The following is a 17,352-nucleotide window of genomic DNA, read 5'->3' on the forward strand; positions in this document are numbered from 1 at the left end:
CTCCTGATTTTTTTCTTTTTTTCCATCCCTGCAACTTGCTATTTTAGGTTTTCATTTCGACTAGTGGTTACATTGTGCGATCGAGTTGTTGGAATTGACAGGTTTCCTCTTTGGTAAGTAGAATTCTGTTGACATTTATTTCTGGTTCGGGATTTTTGGAGATAACAATTTGCTATGATTGAGGATGATTTTTCGTGCTTCAGAATGTATTGTGGAGTAGAGAATTACACTTCAACAGTTTAGAACGCATTAGCAGTGGTTGTCGTTGGCGGTAAGTTAGTATTGTGTTGATTACATGTTAACGAATTCGGTATTCAACCCGCTCAACCATTGTTGGAATACTCTTTTTTTAGGTATCTGAAGGCTCGGGAGTGATTTTGTGCTAAATCGATACTAGGTGTGTACCCAAAAACGCAGAAAATGAGGTTTTGACGAAAGCCGAAAACTCTACTGTCAACTACACACGGGCGTGTGGTCGTCCTTGAGATAGGCCGTGTGCCATAACAAGGGCGTGTGATCAACGAGGCCAGGAAGTGTGCGTAAGACACAGCCGTGTGATGGCTAGGTAGGCTGTGTGACACACAGGCTAGGCTGTTTTGGGCCGTATTGGTCACACGGGCGTGTGGGTCCACACGGGCATATGGGCCCACACAGGCAGGCCACATGGGCATGTGAACCCATTTAACTGAAATGTGTTCAAAGGTTGAAAGGGTCGCCCAAGTCGACTGTGAACCTATTGTAGGGTCGGTAAGCACTACTTAGACCCTTAAATGCATGAACTGTATGTATGATGTATGTACTGAGCATGATGATTATATAATGAATACTGAACTGTATGTATAACTGATATTCATGTATTAGCATGTCATATACTGTATGTTGCATTGCATTGGGTTGGGATGTTGATATTTGGAAGAAGTGTACTTAAAGGCTCTTAAGCCTATTATCTAGTAGCTTAGCTGCAATTTACTGATTATGTGCCGCATTCGGTACTGTTTGAAGTGTAAGGATGGGTTGGTGTTTTAAACCCCACATGGAGTGTAGGGATGGACGAAGATGGTGTGTAGAGGCTGGTTAGGTAGGACTCTGTTATTGATTAATGTATATCTGATATTGTTACTGCGATGGGCTTAGGCCCTAATGCATATTTGATACTAAAACTGAAATGGGCTAAGGCCCAAACTGATACTGAAACTGAATGGGCTTAGGCCTAGACTACATTTGACTAATTGTTGCATTTGACTATATGCATGTCTTTTGTGGGGATTACACACTGAGTTTACGTAAACTCGCCCCTTTCTGTTTTATTTGTCCAGGTAATCCCCAGACTTAGACGGATTGATGCGGCTGAGGACTCGACGGTGACCACATGATTATTGAACTATTTTAACTTTAGTTATGGTATTTATTTTCTATTTATTTTCTGGGTTATTTTTTATGTAAATTGGACTTTTGGACAATTGCTTTTACTTGGGCTTTTCACTGTTTCAAGGATTTTTAAACTGCAAACTCAACAAAAGCTCGGTTTAACTTAAAACATTGTTTTTCCTAAACGCGAACTATTTTCTTAAAATATCATGGTTTTAAGAGCTTTCGCTACAAAATATGTGTTTAAACGAATCAAATTAACGAGAAAATACTTTTGAAATTGATGAAAGATAAATAAAAACTAATAAACTGAAATAATTAAACTTGATAAATTCGATTTCAAATTCCATCCCATGTGACATCTCCAGATTCGGCCATAACGTAAAGGCCGGGTTTGGGGTGTTACATGCTCAGTTTTCTTTTCTCTGTTTTATAGTACTTGGAAGCTCATAAAGGTTGGAGTCAGTTAGAGTATCAACATACTATCCTTCAGCTCATTTTGGTATAATAAGTAAACTTTATTTTAAGTATAATGGCATGTATAGACAAATTAGCCAATGTTGGCACACTAATGTTTTGGTTGTAACTAGCCATTGGAATTACTAGTGTTTGGTATATTTTGATATAATTATATAAGGTATTAACATGTTTGATATGTCTATTATAATGGATTAATGATAGGAGTTATATAAGTATGTTTAAGAATGCATGATTTGGTAAAAATATATATATGTTAATATGGCCAAATAAGTAAATTGGATAAATGCATTTAAGAAGTGATATATCGAGCATAAGATTGAATTTGGGCTAGGTTATAATTTCTTAAATTGGTTGGTGAAAGTGCTCAAAGATTGTTTTAGGTTGAAGGCAAAATTGGGTGAGAAACGTGGCCTTGAAAATGACCTATTTTCACCTGTGTGTCTCAACCATGTGTGACACACGGCCATGCACACTGGAGTGTGATTTGGTTGTGTGTTCCCTGCATCCTAAAAATTTAGAAATAGAATGCTTCGAATTGTTTTCACAGGCAGAGACACGGGCGTGTGTCTCAACCGTGTGTGACACACAGCCTAGCACACGGGTGTGTGTCTTGATAATGTGAATCATGCACCTAATTTTTGAAAATTAAATTGTCCATACGGCCTGGCACACGGGAGTATGGTTGGCCATGTGACTCAAGTCAGAGAGTTACACGGGTATGGACACGGGTTGGGACACAACCGTGTGCCTCACATCGAATGCCTACATGGCCTAAAACACGGGTGTGTCACTTGAGCTCACACGGCCTACCCACACAGGTGTGTGTCCCCTGCATCTAGGAAAATTTTTGAAATTTCGTGAAAAATTCTCTGAGTTTCCAATTTAGTCCCGACTTGTTTCTAATGTATAAATTGGACCTCGAGGGTCCATTTAAGGGACAACATGATTGAATTATGATTTGTTTCGGATATGAATAATAAAAGACATGAATTAATTGTAATTGATTTATAAACTACGGTAATGCTTTGTAACCCTGTTTCGGCGACGAATACGGGTTAGAGGTGTTACAATATATTAAACAAAAAGAGACTATACAAACATTGTTGAGTAGAGGGCCATAGATTAGATGTTGAAATCACCTTTTGAAACTTCGTGATCCACACAAACCTGTGCATAAAATAAATAAATAAAAACTGTACATTAAGTGATAAAAATCAATAGTACTTTCATGATTCAAATCAATAGAACACAAACATTAATCAAATGCTTACTATCAATTCAAGATCAATTTTTATCCATTTCACATAAACTTTCATACCAAAAGCTTCCATTAACATATGAGATATGCGTATAACCATTTTTCACATCATTTCATTTGATAATAACATTTAAACTTATCATATCTTCTACTTAACATTAAAGCACTCAATTCCAATTCAATTTCAAACATATATATACCACTATTCCATATCTGAATCGAATTCATTGATTCGCTATGTTTCCATATTGGCCCTACGGGCTCGTATAATCCAATTCACATGATCTTTCACTTATTAAAGCCAATTCACATGGTCTTTCACTTATTAAAGCTAATAACAGGAATTAAGTAAAAACATAACAAAAACACCTAAATTGCTTGGACACAAGCTCGTTAAGTTTAATGGGGAGCCTAATTTGACATATCAAATTACGAAATATCACTAAGCATATACCATAACTCAAACTCTTTTCAACCAATCATACATTTATAATAGATTTAATACTAACCATCATCTATACATATAGACGTTCCTTTCTTTTCATCATTCTCTTTCAATCATCAACATAAGCTCATTAATAACTATCAACTTCATAACACGAAGAATACATACACATATTCATATATTATTTCTCAACCATAATACCATTACTTGCTTCATACCTTAATTAGAATTATAACAATTCTAAGTTGCATTTATATCAAACATATACTATCTTCAATATTCTAAATCCAACATCTAGAGTTTATAAACATCAAACTATACCAAAATGACTCTACTAGGTACATGCCATATAACTTAACAAAATAGATTCACAAACATTGTTGAGTCTGAGATCTTGACTAGATGCTGAGTCGATGCTCAGAATCACAAATTGAACCTAACTTGTGCACGGAGAACAAAATCGTACACTGAGCGATAAATCTCAGTGGTATTTCTACAATTCAAATTAAAGTAACACATGAAATAGTCAATTGTATACAATATCTATATTAATACTATTAGTCAATACAATGCTTTATATGATTAGTTCATTCAATTCATCTTATATGTATATTCTATACCAATATTACAATGCTTAATGAATTGTATAAATACCTAACTTATAACAAATAATCATGCAACCTTTCATTACCAAGTCAAATGATGTATACAAATCTTACCGAATTGGCTTTCCGGCTTATTAATCATTTTGCGTAATCTTTTACATACCTTGAAATTTAATGTTGTATATAAATTTTTGTAATCCAACTTAGTAGCATATAATCAATTCCAATCATCATTCAACCAATTTGCAATGTATATGTATATAATTATCCTCCTATTAACCTAACTCAGACTTGAACGGATACACAGATCCAACCAATAGACCAATTCGACACCCAGTGCCTCATCAGAAAATTCGAAGTAGATAAATTGCACCCAACACTCATCGGTATAATCGGAGTAAAAGTTTTTCCTAGAACTCATTGACATGTAGTCGAAGCAATTCGTACTCAATCTATCTTATGGCATGCCAACTATATATGACTCCCCCCAAACAGTTAATAAGGTAACCAATTATCCAATTCATAATATAGCTCAATTTATAACTCATTAGTTTCAATTCATCAACCAATTCGTCAATTCATATATATCATAACATGAGTCAACCCAATTCAAAGTCAATTTCACATTTTCATCAAGTTACATTATTTTCAATTCTACTCAATTTAGTTCTTTATCTCGGTAATTAACCAACATTGTATCAATTTAATTCTATTAGTCATTTTTAACTCACCTCATTATCATAACATGAAAAACAAGGTACATATGCAACATTTGAAATGATTCGAATCATAAAAATACAAATCGAACACTCGAGTTACTAGTCGTTGGCTCTCGTCTTTCCTTTCCCTCTTGGCATTCCTGTATCGTCTTTAGCTATGAATAATAATCCAACAATACAAAATATTAAATTCCAACTCAAATCAAAACCAATTACAAAGTTACACACATTTTTACAATTTATTCAATTTAGTCCCTAAAATTAGGACTAACCTAACTTTCAATTTAAAGCTCCAAATTAAAATACGATTTCATTATTACCCATTAGGGACCTCCTATTTCTTATTTCTACAATTAATTTTATATTTTGTTCAATTTATTCTTTAATATACAAAACTATCAATTAAGCTTTACAATTTAGTCCTTTTTCACATCTAAGCTTAAAATCTATTCATTTAATACTTAAAACTTTCAATTCTCAACAATAGAAACTTTCAAAACTTCAATAGTAATACAAATGGTATATGGGCTAGTTAAATTAAGCCCTCATGACTTTAAATCTATAAAAATTACAAGAACATAAATAATGACTTAGTTGAATTTTGAAGCTAAAAGCTTAAATTTCGTGAAAATGGTGTCAAGCCCTTCTTTTCCTCTTGTGGACGGTTTGTAAATGAAAGAAGATGATGAATTTTCTTTTAATTTGTCTTCTATACTAAAGTTAAATGGCTAATTAACATAATTAAACTTAATTTGATTAATAAACCTTATTATTAATTTATTCATCCCAAAATTCTACTATCCACTAAGTTAAGATCTAACATGGTTTATTTTTTGTTTTGAACCTTGGATTAATTGAGATTTAAGTCATCTAGTTATTTTCTAATTAAAAATCTATAGCAATTGGACTTTACAATTTAGTCCTTGGGCCTTAATTAAACACAATTTTAGCTAAATTACTTATCCGACATTCAATTCATTATATAATAACTCTATAAATTTTAGGTAAAAATATTTATGGACTCAATTTACGGAATCCCAAAACTATATTTTTTATGCCACTAAAAATCGAGTCGTTACATATAATTTTGTCTATATTTTCTTATTCTATAATAAAATTAATAAGAGGATATGATTTTCATAATAATTATTTTAAAATTTTCACTTAACAAATGCATTTAAATCAAGAACTAAAGTTGAAAATTTTGAAAAGGATTTAATGATGTTGCTGCTATATTGGAATTTTTTAAAAATTTTGGATTCATTTAAAGTAATTGGAATAGTGTTTTGATTCATTTTTTTGCCTAATATGTTTAATAGTATTTTTTTTGTGAATTACAACAATAGGGCAAAGCCTAAACAAATCAAAGCAATTAACACAACTCGAACACAGGCTACAACTGAAATGATGATTACCCATCAAACCATCAAATGGGGTTTATCTTAGTAGTATCTTTAAATATATACAACATAAACAATTATATATCTTGTCATTATAATACACAATTAATGCTTTATTATTAATATATAATTACTCAAGTTTTATAAATAGAATTAAAATTTTAATGATCATTTGATTTAATTGCCGGTAATAGTTTTACGTAAACTAATTTAGAACAAAGAAATAACATATTAAGAGTATATTGTCTATAGATATCACACTATAACATGATTTTTTTTTGTAATTAAATAACTTTATGAGTTTTTTTTTTGTTTTATCATAGGATATCCTTAGTGCAAAATTCTTATACAAAGAATTATGTATAATTTTTTTATATTAATTTATTAAAATCTTGATCCCACATCAGGAGATTATATTCCTAGTATATATTAGATAAAAAGTTCCCATGAGAGCTTATTCAATTATAGTTAATCAACTCATTCACTTAAAGTCCATTTTGAAGTTTTGTTTTAAAATAATTTTATTATAAATTTTGATTATATCTGTTCTTTTTAACGTAATATTTAAAATTATTCATAGTTCTTCTTAACCATAAATAAGAGGATAATGTGTTTCAGCATACTCAAACTCATTTTCTCTTATATTGACTAATTGAATTAAGACTCAATTGACAAATTTATTTCGAAGTTAAAGAAGTAAATAAATGATTACATTGGTTAAATTTTTATTAGTGAATCTCGATGAAATTAATTGAGTAAATATTAATAATTACAAATATTTATATTTTATAAATTATATTAAATTAAGCCCAAAACCTCAAACCAGCACTAATAAAATGAAATGGGTTGTATAACAATAAATAATAACCCAAACCCAATTGAAAACAAAAACTCTCCTACTCTCATCTTAGTATTTCACCGACTTTCAATTTTAGCTTCAGTATTCTACAAATTTCTTAACCTTTCAGCCGACAGCCGCCGCTCATCTTTCTGCCTTTCAATCTCAGACTCACCGACGGTTGCTTAGGCCACTTCCATTCTCATCATTTATCCAACACAGTTTCACGATAAGTCCTTCTTTTCCAGCAAAAAGTGACGACATTGATACGAGTAGAAGGTTGTTTAATGAATGTTTAACTTATCCTACACTCCCATGAACCCTGTAGATTCTAATACCCGCTTATTCATATTCTGATGCCATTTTTGTTTTGTTTTAATTTAGGTAGGTGAAATGAAATGATGATATTTACTCTCTTTTTTTTCTCAGAAATTTTATATATATATTTTTAAAATTATATTGTTTTACATGAAAAAAAAGCCATATCCCAAAAATATATATAAATAATCTATGGACTTAACCGAATTCTTACTCTTAATTATAAATATTTTTAATTAATTTAAATTTATTATAAATTTATCTATATTTAGATGAAGATTGTCGAAACTATTTTTTTGGAAAGGGCGTCGACTTTGCTTAAAAACGGAAAAGTAAAAAATTGGAGTCGCCACTGATCTTTATTAGGTGTGATCGGATCACCTTTGTTTTAATAAAACGTTTTAGTTTACTAAAACGATGTTTTTGGTCTACGAAACTTGAGAGAACGGGTTCGGGAGTCGATTACGTGCGAGGAAGGATTAGCACCCTCGTCACGCCCAAAATTGGTACCAAATTGATTAGTTAATGTTTTAATGTCGAAAGTTAAAAATCGGGAACAAATTTAAAATACGATCCTTCCTTATTAACGTCGATTTTAAAAAAGCTTGAGTTAGACCGAAAAGAGTGTTAAAGACTCTCTCATCTCGAAGTAATAAAATATCACATCCCGTGAGTTAGGACACAACACTTTGCACCCTTGAGAATAAGTTTGCCTTTAATTTTTATTGGAATTCTGTGTATTTTAAAACTCGAAACGATATTTGGCTATTTAGGATCAACGAGAAAACCGAAACCTCGTAAGTTAGGGCACAATTCCTCAATGAAACATTGCCTTATTTTGAAATCTTTGTTCTTGAATAATAGCGAGTACGATATTTAAACGACGTGCGTTATTTTGTTTAGAGTAAAATAAAATGATCCATATTTGATAAACATGTTGGAGCTTAATATACGATACGATGACATGAAATAAAAATATAGTAATGTGCATAGAACAATAATGCATGGATACGATATTATACAAGTGAATAACAATGATATGAAAATACGGATGAATGAATTATAACACACAATGACAATAATCACATGGCATACGTCACTTAAATACCAACAATAATAATCAAAAGAATGAAATGAATAACATAAAACCATTTAAAATAAATAATGAAACAATTTTAAATAAGTAATACATAAAAAATGAGTTTAAAATAGATATTATAAAAAACAATTTAAAGTTAATAGTATAATTCAATCTAAAATAATTAATACACAAAGTAATTTAAAATAAAATAATGCAATCTTAAAATAAATAATATATAACAATTTAAAAGAACACATACAAAGTCTAAAATAAATAATACGTGAAAAATAAATTTAAAATAAATAATATATATAAAAACAATATAAAAACAGTTTAATATAAATAATGTATGAAATCTTAAAATAAATAATAACAAGAGGTTTACAATAAATAAGAAAAGAATTTACAATAGTTTGCATAAAAAATAGTATAACAAAATGACATATAAGAAATTTTAAAATAAATAATATACACATATAATGTTTAAAATAAAAAGATATAAAAAAATTTCAAAATAAGTAATATGTATAATAGTTTAGAACAAATAATACATGTAACATAGTTAAAATTGATAATAATTTAAAGTACATGATACGTAAAAAGGATTAGAATAAGTAATAATAAATAATAAATAATATATATAAAAACTTAAAAAGAATAACATTAACAATTTTTTTTGAAAAATAAATAAATAAATGAATAAATTAATTAATTAATTAAACAGAGGACCAGGTTGAAATCGAATTAAAAATTAAGGTATAAATTATAAATAATAGAAAATAGGCCACCGAGGACCAAAACTAAACGCGCACAAACTATAGAGGACCGATTCGAAATATAAACCAAATTCTGGACACGCGTCCTGTTTTCAGCGAGTCAGCGGGTTAGGGACCAATTTGAAGCTCGCAATAAATTTCATGGTCAAATTTAAAAATAAAAGGAAAATAAAAAAGGATTAAATTAAAAGAATAAAAAATGAGAAAGGACCAAAGGCATAAATAGCCCATCCTTCAGAAAACACGCGGATCTCCCTTCTGGCGGGTCGGGTCGCGGGTTCCCTCCCCAAAATGGCGCCGTTTTGAGGTGTGTGAGGAGGGGAGTGAAACTACGTCGTTTCAAGGGTTGTATTCAAACCCAATTTTTTTAAAAAATTATTCATTTTCAGCCTTCACACAAAAAAAAATGGAACTCTAAACCTCTCATCCTCTCAAAACTCCTCTCCCCCACATCCGGCCTATAGGGCCACTGGCTGACGACTGCGGTGACCGCCGTATACAGCGGTGGAGCGCGACCCTCAGGTGCATCCTTTTTTTTATATGCCTCTTTTTGCTTAAATAGATTTAAAAAAAAAAGAAAAGAAATGAATAAACATAAAAAAAAAAAGATAAATAGAACGAAAGAAAAAAAAAAGAAAAAAGAACGTAGCAAAACCTTTTGAAACTTCAGTTTTTATTTCTATTCTGATTTGCTAATGTGCGTAACCATTACAAAAGGATTTCTTTCGGTTTTTATAGCCGAGTTACAAACTATTTACTTTTCTATTTTTGTCCTTTTCTATTTGTTTCTACTTCTTGTCGTTTCTTTTTTTTGTTTTTACTGCTTGCGTGTGATTCTTTCTTTGCAGGTGACAGAAGCATGCGATGGCAAGTGACAAACGAGCCGAGCGGTAGTGGCAGAGGCGAGGGTGGCGCGCGTTGGGTGAGCGGCGGCTAAAGAGGGTAGGCTGAGGGCTAAGGTTTCTTTGTTTTGTTAATGTGTTGGGTTAATTTTGTGGGCTAGGGTTAATTTGGGTTTAGGTTATGTGGGCCTTGACAATTTGGACTGGTGTGAGTTTTAATTTGTAAATGAACTTTAAAAACATTTGGATTTTTGGTTTTTATTTTATAATTTGGCCAGGCCAAAATTAGCCAATTACAAAGATATTCTATATTTATTTCCTCAATATTATATTCTATAACTAATTTATACTCTATAAATAATTTTAAGAAGACTCATTTTCTTTAATTTTGGATTATTTTTAATTGTTATTAAGCAACAAATGAGGATTCATTCATGAGACAAAATTACATTAAATAAATAATTAAATGTAAGAACCATAAAAAAAATCTATATTTAGGTGAAGATATTCTATATTCATTACTTCTTATTATATTTGTTCTTTTTAAAACAATGCTTAAAAAATTCATAACTCATTCCTAACTCATAAATTGGAGGATAATATGTTTTAGGGCACTCAAACTCTAATCTTTCTGCATTAATAATAATACCTATATCTTTTAAATTAAGACTCAGTTGACAACAAAATTATAAGTTAATTTTATTTAATCTGTTTGAAACAAAATGAAAGAGTAAAGTATGAGTTTAAATAACTATATCCTTATAACATCTTTTAACAATATTTGAACTATGTCAAAAACTGGAAAATGAAAGTTTTTTTTGAGATAATTACTCATAATAATTCATTAGAAATTTTTAGTTTTTGAATTTTTTTTGGAATAATTTTATTATAAGTTTTAATAATAGTTGTTATTTTTAACACAATACTTAAAACTACCCATAGCTTTTCTCAAGTTTTAAATACTGTGAAAAACTTATAAATAGGCCTGATTAATGTCTTCGGTGGAAGGGTTTTTCTTTGGAGTGTCTTTGTATAAGTTCATATGCTTTATTTTTGCTATATAGTGTAACATTTATTTTAGGCTTTATTGGAAAAAAATCTGTTAATTGTGAATGAAATTTTTTTTGGGAGAATGATTTTAATAATTTGGTTTAATATTGGGATTATAATTATCTATTGTTATAAGGGTCGATTGAGTTTAAGTTTATAGGTGATCGATTCAATTATTGAATATATTCATTTTCTGACCAATTTCTCAGAATAAAATTATTAAATTCGAACCGCGTTAGCAAATATTGTATACTAATTTTTTATTTTTATTTTTTGCTTATTTCCCTTTGCCTTAAAACTGTTCTGTCCCTACTTATGTTGCAATATCTTATTAGAACAATTACGAAACAAAAGGCTTTTTTAAATATTACCAGTTTTAGATTAAATTACTAAATTACAACACAAATGATTTTTATAATGAAATTTAATTTATTTAGTACCTAAAAGCATAATTAAACCATTAAAATTTCAGCTAATATGTAAAAGATATTAAGATGTATTTTGTCATCTTTTGATGGTTGAAATATAACACAAATATTGATTTTTATAATTTTTTATTAGCAATATTTTTTTCTGTCAGAATTCTAGTTTCGCTTTTAACAAATCCAATGTATCTTTCTCTTCTTTTTTTCTTTTTTATGACATTTCTTTCATTTCTTCCCTTATATTTTATATGATATAACTTTTTTTTAGAATAATATAATCTAACTCTAATAACATATTAGTATGATTCTTACCTCACGCTTCACTTTGATTTGGTTATTTGTTTGTTTGAGTAAAAAATTCAAGCTTAAAAATCTTTTAAGTTTTTGTACACTTTATACATTTGGAATTTAGTTACTCTACTTTTTATTTTCAGGAATTTAGTCTTTTTACTTTGTGGATTTTAAAATTTAGGTCTAGTTGTTACTGTCATTAAAACTCTTGTATTAAATTCTTAGGTGTAACATTTTGAAATTAAAAAAAAAATCACTTGGTAGTTATGTAACAATGAAAATAATGTTAAAAATACTTATTAGGATTTTTTTTAAAACACTTATTCAAACTCGTCATAATAAAATAATCTTTTTGTTGGAATAGTATTCTCAAGGAAAATTGACATCAACATTTTGATTAAAATAGCTGAAATTAATTAGGGGCTTAAATTTATATTTTTAAATCTTTAATGAGTCTACTTTTAAGATAAACAAACAGAAACATCATCCAAATTTCGTACTAAAAGATAAATAATTTTTTGTAAGGAAAGGTTGAAGCTATCAAACAGTAGAATAGGAATAAATTTGAAGGTTTTACTATACTTATTTGATAAACTATAAATTCTGAAAATTTTATAATAGAAAGTTATTTGAGTCTAGTTTCAAGAACATCAAGCGGATCTTAATTTGAAATTCTGCAGCTCAAGATATAAATAATTTAGTGACAATAACTCAAGTAGACAACTTTGAATGAACATATAAGTAAATAGTGAAAACATATATGAATATTTAGCTAGCATGGGTTACATTAAAAATGGATCACACGGCTATGGCCAATTTGGGCCGAGTAGGCCACACGGGCATGGGGGCCCACATGGGTAGATCACATGGGCGTGTGAGCCCATTTTTACTGAAATGTTTCTAAGGTTGCACGGGGCGCCCAAGTCAACTGTGAACCTACTGTAAGGTTGGTAACTGCTACTTTGACCCCTAAATGTGTGAAATTGACTGAATGATATATGTACTGAGCATGTTAATATCTGAACTGAATATATGTACTGAAATTGCATAATATCATATCATCCATTGTATGTTGCATTGCATTGGGTTAGGGGTTGTTATTTGGAGGAAGTGTACTGAAAGGCTTTAAGCCTAATTTAATGGTAGCTCAGTTGCAAACTACTATTTTGTGCTGTATTCGGTACTACTTGGAGTGTAGGAATGGGTGTGTTGATTTTATCCCCACATGGAGTGCAGGGTTGGACGGAGATGGTGTGTAGAAGCTGTTTGGATAGGATTTTACTATTGCATAACTGTTACTGCTACTGGTACTATGATGGGCTAAGGCCCTACTACATTTTTAACACTGTACTGAGATGGGCTAAGGCCCAAACTGTCACTGATACTAAAAAGGGCTTAGGCCCAAGACTGTTCAACTGTACGCTGTGAATACTGATTGTTTGTTTGTTTCTGCAGGATTACACACTGAATTTACGTAAACTCACCCTTTTTGTTTAATGTGCACATGTAATCCCCAGACTTAGACGGATCGGTGCGACGGAAGACTCAGCGGTGACCATAGTAATTTTTGGACTTCATGGTTTTCAATTTACGATTTATAATTTGATTATTATTGATTATTTGAGTTCTAATTTAAGGATCCTCTGGGACTTTGGTTTTAAATTTGGGTTTTTATTTATTTATTTTACTTTATGGATTTATACCTGCTGGTCGTAGGAAATTCAGTTTTCAAAAAGTTAAAGTATTTTCTAAATGCATGATCACTTAGACTGTTTTATTAAAGCTTCCACAACGAGGGATGTTTCAAAACAAATGTTTTAAATGAATAAAGACGACTTCCTAAGTTCAAACAAAGGTTTACTAAAGATAATAACATGAAATGTTTTCATCATAACAACGAGATTTCAAAAACACTATCGTGTGAAATTGCCAGATACGGCCATAACGTCTAGGCCGGGTTTGGGGTGTTACAATACAAAACCACATAATATATTTTAAGTGAAAAGTTAATGGTATTAACTATTTTGATTGATTAATAACTTTATAAAAATATAGAGACCAAATTGTGTTAGAAAATAAAGTATAGAAATTAATGTGAGAATCGTAAAACTCATATATAAAACTTAATAAATTAGGACCTGCCATGTTAGATCATCAAGAAAAAAATTAGATGCGGAAGCATATTTGAATCCATTGATATCTTGAATTCTTCAAGTCTTATGGTTTTTATCTTCCAAATTAATACACAAGTACTTTAGAGAAATTAAATCTCTCTTTTCAGAAGAATAGATGTAAAAAAGTTACGTATGTATAATTTGGGGACCATAACACGGATATAAAACTTTTGTACGTAACCTTAATTTTTAATTAGCCCGTCATCAATTAGAAATTAGTTACTAGAGTATTTACACATATTTGGTCATACTTTATTTAATAACTAAAACCTAATTAGAGTTGTCCATAGGTTGGGCTGAGGCCTGATTCCAAAAAGATTTTCATGCCCAGACCAGTTTTCTGGCCGGGCCAGCTTACTTAAAAAAACCTATTTTATTGTCCAAAAATTAATAAAATATTAAAAAAGTATTTTTGATTGATATTTTATAATTAAATTTAAACTTAAATATCTTTTATCATTTAAATTAAGTCTGGGCCAGCTTGAGACACAAGAATCCTTGTCCTAGCTCGACTTAAGTTGGGTCAAGCCTATTGGGTCAATCGGACTACCCGATCTTTGGATAGGTCTAAGCCTAATAAAACATAATACAATAAGAGCACTTTTAATTTGGGTTAACCTTTTTAGATAGTAAATAAATAACATGTTATTTTCTTATATATATTTGTGTGTGTGATTGTGATGCCTATATTATCCACCAATCTCCCACTTGGACTAGATATATATGTTAATTATCTTATAATTACATGTCTTTATAGAACCTTATGAGCTCAAAACTTTACTATCATAACCAAAAGGCATCCTGAACAATCTTGTCCATTAATTATGTTAACATAGAACCAATATGACTTTTTCTACATATATCATAACTAAATATTCCATTCCTGATCTGTAACACCCCAAACTCGATCGAAACGTTATGGCTGAATATGGAGAAATTACATTATTTTGTTTAAAAAACCATAAGTTAAACCCTAGCTTTAGAAACCGAGAATTATGAAAATAATATTTTTAGCAAAACACTTGTTATTTCGAAAATTACGCACAGAGCTTATTTATTTTACAAAATAGCTCTTAACTTGATCTCGTTTGAAAACTTCTGATTTCAGTGTGTGTTTGGAAAATATAAATATGAAAAACATTTGTTAGAAGCTGTTTATTCGTTTACAGAAAAACACTTAAGAAATTACTTAATTTGCAGCTGAAAATTTTTTGGGTTTTAGTTTTGAAAACCGAAACCTATTTGTTAACTCATATGATTTTGTAGTTTCACATTCGAAAATATCAATTACTGATGAATTAAACAAAAACCAAAACAAAGCCCAAAAATAGATTACAGTCCCAAAAGTCCAAAATAGATAATTACTAAAATCACCACATTTTAATTAACTAAGAAAACAATCTGAGCTCTTGCATGTCGCCTAGTTTAAGTAAGAAGATTACCTGAAAAGTCAAAGATTAAACAAATGGGTGAACTATAAAGCTCATTGTGTAACAAACTCAAACCGAGAACTAAAATAACACAACAAACAATTCACAAAATCGTAAAGAATTACATAACGATCATTTGAGCAAATTTGAGAATGTGTATTTTTTAGAAATGTAATACAAGTTTTTATGCAGAAAACATCCTACCCAATTCTACTACACACCAAATAGAGTTCCCCAGAACTCGTCCATCCAATCACACCAACAAAATAATTGTGGTCAATGCCACCAGAGACTGCAATTAAAACTACCATATTGGATACATGTGGAAAAGCTACTATATTGTAGCCAAACTGTCAGAACAACATATGTGTATGGTTGAGCCACCATAAATCAGACAAGTTGCTAGATAGAAATGAAGATAAACCACCAGATAATGCAGATCATTAAATTGCCAGCACTTCCTACGTACTATAATATCCCAACCCTATGCAATGTGACATGGCATGCATAAAATGAAATAAAATGATAAGAATGTTGAACATGCATTCATGTTCTTAACAAAAACCAGTAAGCATGTGATTTCATGCTTTGTAGATAGATATATCAGAATTACAAATCACCTTAACTAGAAAAGGCACAATGTTATATGCATGGTAATAAAGTCAATTCAGAAATACGAATTAACATAGTCATACATCATACACAGATATACAGAGATAGCGATTCAGGACATACCATCAAAACTATCAGTATTAGATCATACAAATATATATATTTCACATATTTTAAACACATCAACACAGAAGCATATTAACATATATCTTGTTTCCATGCCATAATTAAACAATATGGGCCTTACGAAAAGTCTAATTATGAATTCTAGAGTCAAACTGGTATAGGCAAAATTTTTTAGAAAATGGGCTTACACAACCGTGTGGCCCACACGGCTTCACACACGGCCATGTAGCCTATGTAACAGCCCAATTTTGGGCTTAGTCAGAACAATGGTTTCGGGACTACAAATTATTTTTATTATTATTTTGGTGTTATAGTATGATTATATGAGTGTATGAAAATTTTGGTGAACTAATTTTAACGTTTGTGAGTCAAATTGCGAAAAAGGACTAAATCGCATAAAGGGAAAAAGTTGTGATTTGCTAGCCAAAGGTGTTAAATAGCTGGAGGGCCATAATTGGAGGTATTTAAAGTGCAATTAGACCCTTAAAAGAAGCTTGGCCGACCATAGGGACAAGATTTGTCAAGGTTAGGTGGGTGTTGGTGACTTAATTGATAAATAAATAAAATAAAGAGAAAAGATATGATATTTTTTTATCACCTTCTTATCCATCGAAAATAACAAAAAATTAAAGGTTTTGGAAGCTTGAAACTTTCAGTCATTTATTCCTCTCTCAAGTAAGTGATTTAGCTGGTTATTTTTGATGATTTTGGTTCTTTTGGAACTTTTGTAGTATGAGCTACCTATTGAGGGGATAACATGTCATCATTTAATTAATTTTTAAAATATAAAAAATATTTTTAATAATTTTAATGATTTTTAATTTTAAATATAAATTATATATATTTGAATTTTTAAAATTAATTAAATGCTGACATGTCATCCACGTGACAATCCACTTGTATGCTATGTCAACGAAGTTAAAAAAATTAACTTTTTCATCTATTTTTAGGTGATTTGACAAAAAAAAAACACACAAGTTGTTTAAGGGCTAAAAATGATAAAAAAAAATTAAATAGAAGATTAAAATAATTTTTTTTTATAAAGTTGGAGGGTCAAATAAGTCATTATGTCTAAAATTAACTGATACATCTTATGGGTAACAAATTAGATAAC

General features: G+C 30.1%; 1 long non-coding RNA gene across 1 annotated transcript; it reads left to right on the top strand.

Moving 5' to 3' along the window:
• The first annotated feature begins 9,666 nt into the window (after nucleotides 1-9,666).
• Nucleotides 9,667-10,454, top strand: LOC107905644 (uncharacterized). The gene is made up of 2 exons (XR_001686571.2): nucleotides 9,667-9,810; nucleotides 10,137-10,454. It is a non-coding gene; the product is annotated as an uncharacterized lncRNA (long non-coding RNA).
• The last annotated feature ends 6,898 nt before the right edge of the window (nucleotides 10,455-17,352 follow it).

Source organism: Gossypium hirsutum, chromosome A11 (genome assembly GCF_007990345.1).
Source record: "Gossypium hirsutum isolate 1008001.06 chromosome A11, Gossypium_hirsutum_v2.1, whole genome shotgun sequence".
NCBI classification, from domain to species: Eukaryota; Viridiplantae; Streptophyta; class Magnoliopsida; order Malvales; family Malvaceae; genus Gossypium; species Gossypium hirsutum.